The sequence below is a fragment of the Heloderma suspectum genome, chromosome 4 (genome assembly GCF_057233095.1).
Source record: "Heloderma suspectum isolate Gila_16-S chromosome 4, 16-S_ref, whole genome shotgun sequence".
NCBI classification, from domain to species: Eukaryota; Metazoa; Chordata; class Lepidosauria; order Squamata; family Helodermatidae; genus Heloderma; species Heloderma suspectum.
The window spans coordinates 47,588,039-47,600,145 of record NC_139461.1 but is presented as its reverse complement, the minus strand read 5'-3'; the positions used below and the strand labels follow the sequence as shown (position 1 = coordinate 47,600,145).

The following is a 12,107-nucleotide window of genomic DNA, read 5'->3' as shown; positions in this document are numbered from 1 at the left end:
AAACACAGAAGGCTGCCTATAATCCCTTCCCTCATATCACAAGCAGCTTAGCAACACAACCATGTTCCAGAAAATGTTCCTTCAGTGAAACAGAAACACAGTGGGGGAGAAGGGAGAAGATTGATTAAATATCCATCCCAAGCTAAGTATTTTCAAGTCCCATAAATTACAATGGAAGAGATTACAACACAATCCTATACAAGTCTACTCAGAAGTAAGTCCCAGTGAGTTCAATGGGGCCTACTCCCAAGTAAGTGGGTATAGGACTGCAGCCTTAGGTGGGTGCTTAAATCCCTCCCACTTAAGTCAATAGGACCTAAATGTTCTTGAATTAGATGAATTGTGCCATCTATCTATCTATCTATCTATCTATCTATCTATCATCTGTCTGTCTGTCTATCTATCTATCTATCTATCTATCTATCTATCTATCTATATAAATTAACATGCAAAACAAATTACCTCTCATCTCCTGTATAAAAGTACACAAAGCTAATTATCAAAAGGCCATAGCCATGTTCAGGCGTTAAGCCCAAACAGGGTAGGCAAACACAGGTAAGGGGCCTTGCCGCACTGACCATGCATGCTGGCTCTGCCCCCTGCATCCCAGTGTGTGCCATTCCCACGCCCTCAGTTCTTGACCTTGCCACACTGAGCAGCGAAGCCTGAAAAGGGGTACTGTGCACATTCGCTTGACTGTGAGTAGAACTCTCTGCACGACCGGGTATCCTGACAAAGCAGTGTCTCTAATCATGCAGATAGTTCTACATGCATCTGAGCCAACATGAGTAGAGGCTCTCTTCAGAACTTGTGGCTCAATGTGGCAAGATCTGGGAATGTAGGAGGCAGAGCCAGCATGCACAGCTCCATGCATCTTAATTGTGTTCACCTACCCTGCTCAGGCTTAATTCCTGAACAGGGCTCATAGAAAAAGTAAAACAATATTTCTGAAACAAACTCTTATACCTTATATCCCATTTCAGAACCTTTATTTAAAAAAATACAGAAACTTCCAACAAATCATCAAGTCAGTCCAGTGCAAAGAACCATGTCTATAGCTCACTTCCCAGTAATATCCCATTAACTTTCAATGCATCAAGAGTTCTACATTTTCCTTCCTTGTATACAAAAACCTAGCTTTACACAGGTAATGACTGTCCAACTTTTGTATCAGAGGACACCCCTCCAATCCAAGCTTCACTGCCTCTACTCTGTAGGAGCCAGTGCCTGCAGAATCAGACAATGGCCCTTTAAGAAGCAGACAGGTCCTCAGAGAGGGTAGCATTAGCAGAAGCTTTAGACCTGCCAGTCTTCAGAAGGCCTCTGCATGTTGCTGAGACCACTGCTTCTTGAAGTTGAATTTCTACCCATGATCTGTCCAAGGTCCTGAGAGGCCTGGCCCATTGGGAACCTGCATTGCCTAATCTGACCTTGCCTTACCGCAGAGGTGAGCAATGTCTGTCCCCTCCCCCCCCCGATGTTTTAGCCTACAAGTTGCCCACCCTTATCTTACTGGATGTGACCAAGCCTCATTGGATGTGACCTTGCCATGCCAGACATGATCTGGCCTTTCCAGACATTAGCACCACCAAGTGTCCCCTGGGATCCCCATCCTGAGCTAGGGCAGGACACTTGCCCTCTGTGTCCATATTTGGGTTGCTGCTGGATTTCAGTCATGACAATGGGCTGCATTCTGCTTTGTAGCCTGCAGGTTGTGCAGGCCTGTCTTAAAACATGTAAACATTACAAAAGTAAAGCATGGCTGCTAAACCAAAAGTACCTAACATTGCACAGGGAAACAGAATTATAGTTATACTCACTTATCAAACCCTACTTAGCTGATATGTTTTCCTTTTCTATTTAAGTCTAAACAAGTTTAAATTCTAGAAGGTAACTTGTTATATGTTATCTTGAGTCTGTTGGGCAACAGTAATTATTTATGTGCAAGATTTCTACTGGTTTCAGATTGAGGGAGATATATTATGCATGTACTAGATGATGGGCTTATTCTGCTACAGCTGTCAACATTATTTGTGGCACACACTGTATATAATAAACTCAAGATTTATATGACTGCAGATTTTCTTTTAGAGAAAAGTTTATTTTCTGTCTCTTCGGGCTCAAGAAGTTATATGAGAAAGCAGCTGGATTTCAACTGTGGAATAAGGTCAGGGATAGAGGACCGTGTTTCAGAAGAGTTTTGGTGAGGAAACTGAATGAAAGCTTTCAAACTGAGAACTGAATACTAAAAAGGAATTGAAGATAAGGAATAGATCAAAAAGGAATTCAAGTCAAGTAAGAAAACTGTGGGGCCAGTTCAGACATCCCCTTCCTTGTTAAGCGGCTGCTGCACAAGACGAGTCATAACATTTGCATTGTGTTTACTGTGCAAGTCAGCAAAATTGCACGGAATGTCTTTTAGTTTTATTATTTTTTTAAGATGGCGGGGAGGCCTTCATGTGGGAGGGGTAATGTCTGGGATCCATCCTGTAATGAACTCATCAGATAGCATTGGGCAAATCCCTACCACAACCTTAGTACCGGATCTGTAAAATGGGAACATTAATGCCCTGCATGCATCATAGGGCTATGAAGAGGATCAGTGTGAGAAAAAAGGTTAAAGCATTCTGCATGTATAGTTAAAAAGAAATTAACATCAAAAGTATTTTTTACTTGAAGAAGCACAGTTATTAAGCATATGAGCTATAAGCTGGAAGTTTCCCTGGTTCAAATAGCAGATTATCCATGACTCGTTAAACAGCTCACTATCTCTTAGCCTCAGCCCTACTCATTCGCGTCAGCTATTGGGCAGTATAGAAATGTAATAAACAAACAAACAAATACATAAAGCAGAAATAATAAAGGCCAATACCACTGTTATCCTGCACATGAAGGGAAACCTGAGCAGCCTCAGAACTGTGGGGTGGGGAAGATAAATGTAACTCTATCTCTCCCTGTCATGCCTTCCAGAAGCTGCTATTTGCCAAGGGCCCAGTAAGACTGGCTTACCTGAGAGAATTCTGAAATGGATTAATGAGGTAACACATGTGTGTGAGAGATGTCGAGCACCTGGACGACTTGCTATGTAAAATAGTATTCCCTCTCTTATCTACCCCAAATGAATGCTTATGTCAACACTAAAGACAGAATTCAAAAGCTGGGTCTTAACATCTGCATGGTGACTTTCACAGTCACCACACAATCGGGCACCACTGGAACAAGCTGGTACAAGTGGGTCCCGCAACAAAATGTTACCGTGTGGAGCACTCTTGTTCAAGGTTCTAGCTATGGCTTTTTCCAGGATACTCCATTCAATCCCACTCCCACAACAGTCAGTCAGCACTCCATGCCCACTCATCAGACTGTTTTTGGGGTCCCTCAGGTGAGTGTTTTCTTAAAGAAGATTGTACTTCTTCAAACCCTGGGGTTCTTCCATGCCTGCTGATACCTCCCTCTTGTGTATGGATGATGCCGGTTTGGCTGCATAAGGGCAGGCCCTCAGAGAATAAGTCTTCTATTAGTATATGTGTTAAAGAAACCCACCATGACAGGTTCACCGAAGTGTTCAGGCCAAGGGGGGCACTTATCAGATCAATGGATCTTAGGAAGCTATACAGCTATGCTTTCTAGAAGTCTGATACCATATTTTCCATGTTAGGTGCTCAGCTGTTTAACAGCTGTGGCCTTCTAATGCTTTAGTGGCAATAGGGAGAGTCCTAGTTATATTCATATTTCTGTCTTAAGAGTGGTTACAGGTTTTCAACATTCATTCAAAAGGAGGTGTATTTTTTAGTGATTGCATTTCTATACTGCCCAAAAGCCAAAGCTCTCCTAAACCCCTCAGGTTGTAACCTATGTGACTCTGAATCAGGCAACAACACTCTAAATGACAGATGAAACAACGTCCTACATACAGACCTGCCTTGATAACCCACTAGGCAGGGACTCCAGTTAGTAAGCAGCAATTTGTTCATGTCAGCAGCAACGGGGTTTTATCATAAACAGATACTCTCTTAGCATATTATATTAACACATTTACACCACAATCTCATGAATAGAAGTCTCACTGACTGAGTTCAATAGGGTGTTACTTCCTAGCAAGTGTGTTTAGGATTGTACAAAGGGGAATACAAGGGCCTTTAAGAGCCACTCTTTTGTGGAAAGCACAGATGCTTATCTCCCAATATAATAACTTTAGTAGTGTTGCAGACCATGTATGTGAATATATATGCAAATAAAAGTTCCTTCTGGCCAGACTTACTATTCAAACTGTCCTTTGGCACACATAGAACAGGTGAACAGCTGGACTGCTAAAGTTTATTGTTTCTTGCACTTATCTACAAGGTTCCTCTTGATTCACATACTCATCTTATCTGTATTTACAGATACGTTTTGCTTTCAGCGCACCTTTTTCCTACTCTTGTCTTGCCTCACATCTTTAAAGTTTCCCTGATTTCTACGTGGACCACATTACCTGCCTTTCACCCATACCCTGCCAGTAAATTTTAGCTTTCAAAATGAAACTGTCAAACAGCGGGATGAGCAGTGTCTTAAGTTATGGCAGCCGTAGTGTGAATTTTACAAAAACTTTCCTTTTGCTGCATTTGGCTTGGCAGTTGGCACAAGTTTTTAACACTGCAGATGTCTTTGACAGTTAGCTTTTAGCACTGCTTAAATTCCTTGTCAGACTAGGAAAAACTTCACAATTTGTATTTCTGCCACTTAAAAAAAAAAAGAATTTACAGACTTCTCTGGCATTTACTTATTACCAACCAACAGAAAAATCACCATGAAATGAAATAAAATAATGTTGCTCTCTTTTAAAGAGCTATTCATCTTATATTACCTACCAAAATCCCCTCTATACTTTCTGACTCATAAGGCAGAGGGTTAAGTGCATATGAAAGTGCAACAAGATTTTTGGTTTTGTGGCCATACGCTTTCAAGTGAGCTGTTGGTTTTATTGGTTTCCTTACTCAAATATCAATGCAAAATGTAAGGAACACAAAAATACCATATATTTGCAATCAAAAGCCTTCCAAACTTTGGAATGAAATGAAGCCTTCATTTTACAGAAGGAAGATATAAAGCCTGGGTTGACTGTACTAAAGAAAGGAAATTTATTCTGTCACAGCACATTGTCTAAAATTAAGCTCTCAGAGGGAGCAATCTTATCTGGATCGACGGTTGCCTCTGAGCCTGGGGGCAACCGCCTATCCAGTGCAGGGCGGGAGGAGTAGTGAGGAGCGGATCTCCTCCTCACTCCCCCTGCCCGGCTTTCATGGCTAGACAGCAAATTTCGGCTGTCTAGCTTTGGGACCTTGGAACACAGGAAGCAGTGGCCAGACAACCACACAGAATGTGTCGTACCGGCATTTCCGACCTGCCTGCCCCACCCCCTGGAAATGCCCCATTTTCACTGCTCTTATGAGTGCAGAGCGCGGTGCTGATCTGCACTTCCTATGAGGTGGTATGGGAGGGGGTGGGGGTTGGTTCTCTGGGAACCGACCTTATCCTATGGCCATCTAGGGGCTGACTAGCAGCCATAGGATTGTGCCCTTAGGGTGTAATCCTATGCATGTTTAGACAGAAAAAAGCCCTACAGCTCCCAGCATTCTTTGCCAGCATGGCCACCATAAGAACAGAATGCTGGACGAAATAGACCTTTGGTCTGATCCCTCATGGCTGTTATTATGTTATGTAAGGAGCTTTCTTAAGAAGGATGTGCTGACAAATTATGTTCATTATATTATAATAATAATGGGTCTTTAAAAGTTGCTTAAGGGTTTGAAGTAACAATAATCTACTAGCAAGGGATTAGAGGGTAACATGCTTTTGAGAGGTGAAAAATGATTAGATAAATCTAAAAGAAAAATGGCTACACGGACTCATTTTACTCTGAAATTTTATTACATGGCAATAAAACATGATTGAAACTTGTGGTTCTCAGACAGCATTATAAACACAAGAAGTTGGAGAATACATATGTGGCTTTTCATAAAATTAAAAATGTTTTTATCTTTATAATCCTGTTGCAATGTGTGTCTGCCAGCAGCGTTCCATAAGCAATCGGTTCTGTTCTGCTTGTACTTTTACATTGTAGTTTTAAGCTTTTATATTTTATATTGTTTTATGCTGTACCTTGTGGTTTTAATTTCTGTGAACTGCCCAGAGAGCTTTGGCTATTGGGTGGTATAGAAATGAAATAAACAAACAAATAAAAAAATAAATGTGACACCACATCAGGCAAATGTGCAGCTCAATCCATTGCATGTTTACTTGGAAGGAAGTGGCATTTAGTTCAGTGGAAATTACTGCCAAATAAGTGTGCACAGAATTGGGATCTAGGATTGTTTACTTCTGTTTCAGACACCTAGGGAAAAGTAGAGTTGCATTAAAGGGGATTGCTTCCTTTCATCCAGTCCATTTCCAGTTTTCTTTGAACTCTGCCCTCAATCAACAAGTGTGAGGGAATATCCAGAATCTAAGCTAATGGCCCCTTGAAAGGAGGAAAAATCAAATGTGTCTTTTGTCATACTATAAAGGTGCTTCAGCTTCACTCACTTAATTAGTAGAATTTGTAATTTTGCCTTTAGAAATTTTGAATTTAAAAAAAAATAATTTAATTTTGAAGCTGGTACATGCCTATTTCAAAACACTTTAGGCCCCTTCATGCATGATCCACATGAAGGAGCAAATCGTGGAGAAGGGAGTCATTGGGCCATGTCTCTGACCTCACCCCTAACAATACATGGCTCCCTAACCCCTATCACTGATGTCTGAAGTGACAATGCCCACACACAAAGACCTCTATATGCATAGTCTTTCCTGGGTCCTGGAACTCTGCATGATCAGGGCTTCAGTGCCTGCGACATTCATGCTTATGCATGGACAGCATGGAGGTGGGAGTTGCATGGTGTCAGGGGGATGGCCTGAAGCCCCTTTCTATACACTTTGCCCCTTCACCTTTTCTCATTGTTCCCTCATCGCAGTAATGCGTAAAGGAGACTCTTGATTACTAGTAATTGATCAATGTCCTGAAACAGGACAGTTTTATGTTTCCATCTTGAATTAACAGGCATGGTATACTCTCAAATATAAAGGTACTTCCACAGCACCTACATATATGTAGTCCAAGGTATCCTGATTACTAGGAATGTCTGAAAACAGAACATTCCTGCATTTTGCCACTAAAACGACTTACATGAAAACTCTACAAGCAATCTAGCATAGGAAAAGCCAAGTCTAACCACACTATACATGGAATAGACTACATGTATGCAGGAGTTGTCCCCTCGCCCCATCACATGCTCAGATGAGCTTCAGTTTGGAGGGTTGGGGGGCTGCCAGTGCCAGCCAGGTTTATATGCTTGCAGAATGCAAACCATTTTTACTACTAGTATTATAAATACACAACAAGAAAAGACAAACACATGTGCCATATTAATTGTCTTTCTAGAATGATGCCACAGTGTGACATCTTAAAATATGTGCTTTGTTCCAAGCCTGTGTTTGCCATTCTCAGAGGTATATTTTTTCCTAGCTCCACTCTAGTGGTTCTACTTCCTGCTGAATGATCCATGATAATCACCAGGAAACTGTGGCAGCCATACAAGGCCTCAGCCAACTATGGTCAACTGAGAACTAATGCCATCATTTCCAAAAATGCAACTACAGCTATATCTGAGAACTCCACCAGGATCCCACTCAAATATCTTCTCACAAGGAGCAACTACTCTAAAAGGAAACAGAAAGAGAAGCTGGTATTCCAAGCTTTGGTCACAACAGCAACTACTACGACTTACTTCAGACCTGAGGAAGATACTGTGGAACCTATTGAGAAAAGGGGGGAAAGGACAGCCATTTCAGGGGAAAGCTGTAAAACTGTGGTACTAGGGTTCAGAAAGTAAGTAAGGATCAATAGAATGGAAAAGAATAACAGAAAGAAGCCCCTGAGTTGTTGAGTAGAAGAAGGTATAGGTATGATGGGGTGAGCAGGGAACCTACAGGTTTTAAGGTGTTCTAATATTGCCTGGCCTTCTCACAACCTTTGGGCTACAATGAATCAGTCATTATAACCTGTACAGTTAAAGTAGAGAGCTTTAATCTGATCCCTTATTGTTGTCAATGTAAATACTCCTTATTTAACAAGGCTTGCCTTATAAATAATCATATCCGTTTTCACTCCCAATGAACAGGTTGTAATGATAAACTAGTATTTATTCAACATAGAGTATAATTTTCACATTAAGCTCAAATTAGATGCATATTTAAGACCTTTAATTTTAGGCAACAGCTGACGCCTGGTGCAAAAACTAGCGGGTTCGGGGGGGATGCTGCTGAAAAACAGTTAATTCCACATGCCATATTTTCTGGGCTTTATGCAATTTTTAATTATGAAGAATAATTGCAGGAAAACAGGAACTTGATTCATAATTCATTTCCCACCTGAAATCTGTAATGTCACCATATTGGGAGACAAGGAATTATTATATAACACAGATGACAAGATAAGCAACTGATGTTTAAAAAAAGTAACTCTGATTAGATACTGAAAAGGAGAATGAAATAAGAAGTTAGTAGGGTTGCATACGACCCCATCTTCAGTGGTTGTACCTTTGTTCTTCAGCAAAGATGCAGAAAGAACACCTGCGACCTTTGCAGGGCACCTGCAATAATCAAAGCATTTCAGGTTGGTGGGGTAATTACAATTTGACGAGGCGGCTGGGGGCAGCCATCTTTTCCCCAATACAATGGTTTGGATCCAGACTTGGTCATGCTTAGAGCAGATTCTTGAAATCAAGGGGAAGTCATGACTAACTTGTGCCACTGATTTCAGTGGGACTACTCCAAGCATAACTAAGTCTGGATCCAAGGCAGTGTCCCTGTTACATCATCGTGTAAGACTGTTCCTGGTGCAATTCTTAACAATTTTTTTAAATGATCAGCAGCAAGCTGCTGAGCACCATGGTTTGCGTTTGTTTAAAGTTAAAAAGGAGGAGATTTTTTTTGTGAACTGTCCAGAGAGCTTCGGCTATGGGGCGGCGGTATAGAAGTAGAATGAATGAAATTAAATGAGATGCAAAGACCATGTGGCAGCCTTATTAATTTGTAAGCATCTCCCTCAAACAGTCTCTCCCTGCATCTGAATGTCCACCCCATTCTTAAGGAGGGTTTTCTCCATCCCCTCGAAAACGCCAAGCTGGACTGACCATTTGGATCAGCCCTAGGTAAAAGCATAGCTTTTTATATTTCATGATATTTAATGCACAACACCCCCCCCTGCACAACTGGCAGCAGCATCTTATGCATATTTACTCAGATGTATTTCCCACTATTTTCAATGGGACTTACTCTAAAGTAGGAGTCCAGCAGGGGTACAATTAGCCATGTTAGGAATTGTGGTCCATAACACCTAGAGGTCACCAGGTTGTCTACCCCGGACTACAGTAAGAATGCATAGGATTGCATCTTGAAGACATTAGTTTCCCAATATCTTTATAAATCTCCATTAAAATTTCTCAATATCCTACTTTCCCAGTTTTCCTGCTTTAAACATACTGGCCATATGCTATATGAAGATAGGGACGTGCATTTTATTGTGGAATTTTTCATGGGCTCTCAGAATTATTCAGGTGTCAGCACTGGAGATTAAACTGACCTGAGTTGTTGTATTCGATTTAATGTGGGCATCCCTGCATGAAGTGTTAAGTATAATGCTGTTTGTGAACATCAACAATTTATATGCATTGTGTCCAATGCTACTAGGACTCCTGAAAGGTCATGGAACTCTTTCCTCTTTCACACTGGATTTTGGTCAATATATTTAGCTGTGAAAGGTGTATATTTAGGATGGCATAGTACAAATTCTGGCTGTGAGAGCTGGACTATAAGGAAGGCTGAGCGCCGAAGAATTGATGCTTTCAAACTGTGGTGCTGGAGAAGACTCTTACGAGTCCCCTGGACTGCAAGGAGGTCAAATCAGTCCATCCTAAAGGAAATCAACCCTGAGTGCTCATTGGAAGGACACATAATGAAGCTGAAGCTCCAATATTTTGGCCACCTAATGCGAAGAGAAAACTCCCTGGAAAAGACCCTGATGCTGGGAAAGACTGAAGGCCAAAGGAGAAGGGGACGGCAGAGGATGAGATGGCTAGATAGCATCACGGATGCAATGAATATGAACTTGAGTACGCTCCGGGAGAGAGCGCAGGACAGGAAGGCCTGGCGTGCTATGGTCCATGGGGTCACGAAGAGTCGGACACGACTGAACGACTGAACAACAACAACAAGTACAAATTCTGTCAATTAATTTACCATGAAATGGTAAACCACTAAAATCAGTGAAAATAAAACTAGGCCTTATGATTTGTGATAGAAAACAACACACATGAAAATGTCATCAGACTTGTCTCTTACCTGTTTAGATGTTAGTAACTTGGATATTTATGCAATGCACTTAATACTACATTTAATAATGTTGACATTGAAGTTCCTTAAATTTACTACTATGAAAAGTCACTGAAGTCCCCTTTAAACAGCTTCAGTGGAAGTCTGGCTAGCTTTAAAGGTTTTATATTATAGTTGTTCAGTAAAATTCTCAGGATAGTTTACAATAAAATTCAACAACAACAATAAATTTGGCTACTATGGGTTGTATCCAATGGTGTCCTTCTGTTAACAGGAGGCTCTTTGATCTATCTGCAGAGGCTTCCATCTGCGGAATGGGAATTGAGGTGATTTTTGCTGATTCTCCCTCCCCCCTGCAGTTCCCCATGCTACCTTCTACCTCTTCTGAAGGGTCTCCTGACTAGGGAAGTATGAATTGTATAAAATCCATTCCATCTGTGTTTCACGGGTTGTCAGGCACCTTTTGTTCCATCGCCCACTCATCAACAGAATTGGATTTTTTTTGTTTCCGAATTTTTACGAATTTGCACTCACAATTTTTGCAAATTTGCATGTGCAAAAAATGCACAAATTCCCTCAAATGCACATTTCACACTTTAGCCTATGGGGGAAATGCACATTTTTGGCTGGTTTTTTTAAAAAAAGATTTTTGCGTATTTTTCTACAAAAAAATTGTGCAAAATTCCTGAAGGTTAGAAAAATGGTCTGCAACTCTGCAGAATCTACTGAACAGGGGAAAAGCCAGTCCGCTGACGAATCCATGGGTCAGATTCATAAAAATCCAAACTCATTTGTTTCCATTGTGGATTTCTCCGACATCCCTACTCCCAACCCTCTGGATCAGATGGGGGTGGGGACTACAGGGCAAAGTAGAATCAGTGACAATTCTCTCCCTTGCCATTCTGCCAACAGAAACCTCTGCTGGATCAAAGTGCCTTCCATCACCAAAGGGACACCATTGGATACAGCCCCATATCTATAAAACAATAACTAAAAAGTAGTAAAACTCAAGTAGCAAAGAAAGGTAACAAAGCCCGTAAAATGTTGAGAAAATAAAGACACTTGAGAAAATAAAAGATCTTTGCCTGGTGCCAAAATGATAACAAAATGGAAGCATAATTGGAGTGTCCCCATCAATAGGTCCTTCCTCCTGGTAGCCACCCACCATACCTCAGAAGGTGAAAGCACCTGTAGAAAGCCCTCTACTGAAGGTCTTAAGGTAGAGGAAAGCATATATGGAGACAGGCAGTCCTTCAAGAACCCTGGTCCTAAGCAATGAAGATCTTTAAAGGTCAAAACCAATTTGGAAATGAACTGGAAGCAAATGTGACTGATGCAGCATAGGCATATGATCACAGCACTTTGCCCTAGTTAGTAATCTAGCAGCTCCATTCTGAACTAACTGAAGTTTCTGAACCTTCAACAGCAGCCCCATGTAGAGTGCATTACAGTAGCCAAAACTGGAGGCAGGCTACCACCAGCAGCAGTCATATTTGCAGAAACTCCTTCTTCAAGCACTAAACATTACAACACTCTCTTACAGGATCCCAGAGGATTCTAGAGAGAGATCTGGGCATTGCTCTGGCCTATAGTCTCCTCAGTTGCAGTGGGTAGTATTTCACAGAGAGACTTTTAACCCCAGGCTGTCTTAACTCCGATTCACCTAGGAGCATTTTTATCTTGCAGAAAACAGGGAA

General features: G+C 41.3%; 1 protein-coding gene across 2 annotated transcripts in view; it reads right to left on the bottom strand.

The window, feature by feature from the left end:
* The window catches only part of MMP16 (matrix metallopeptidase 16), a 274,133-nt gene that overhangs the window by 24,643 nt on the left and 237,383 nt on the right, over positions 1 to 12,107 (bottom strand). The window lies entirely within an intron of this gene.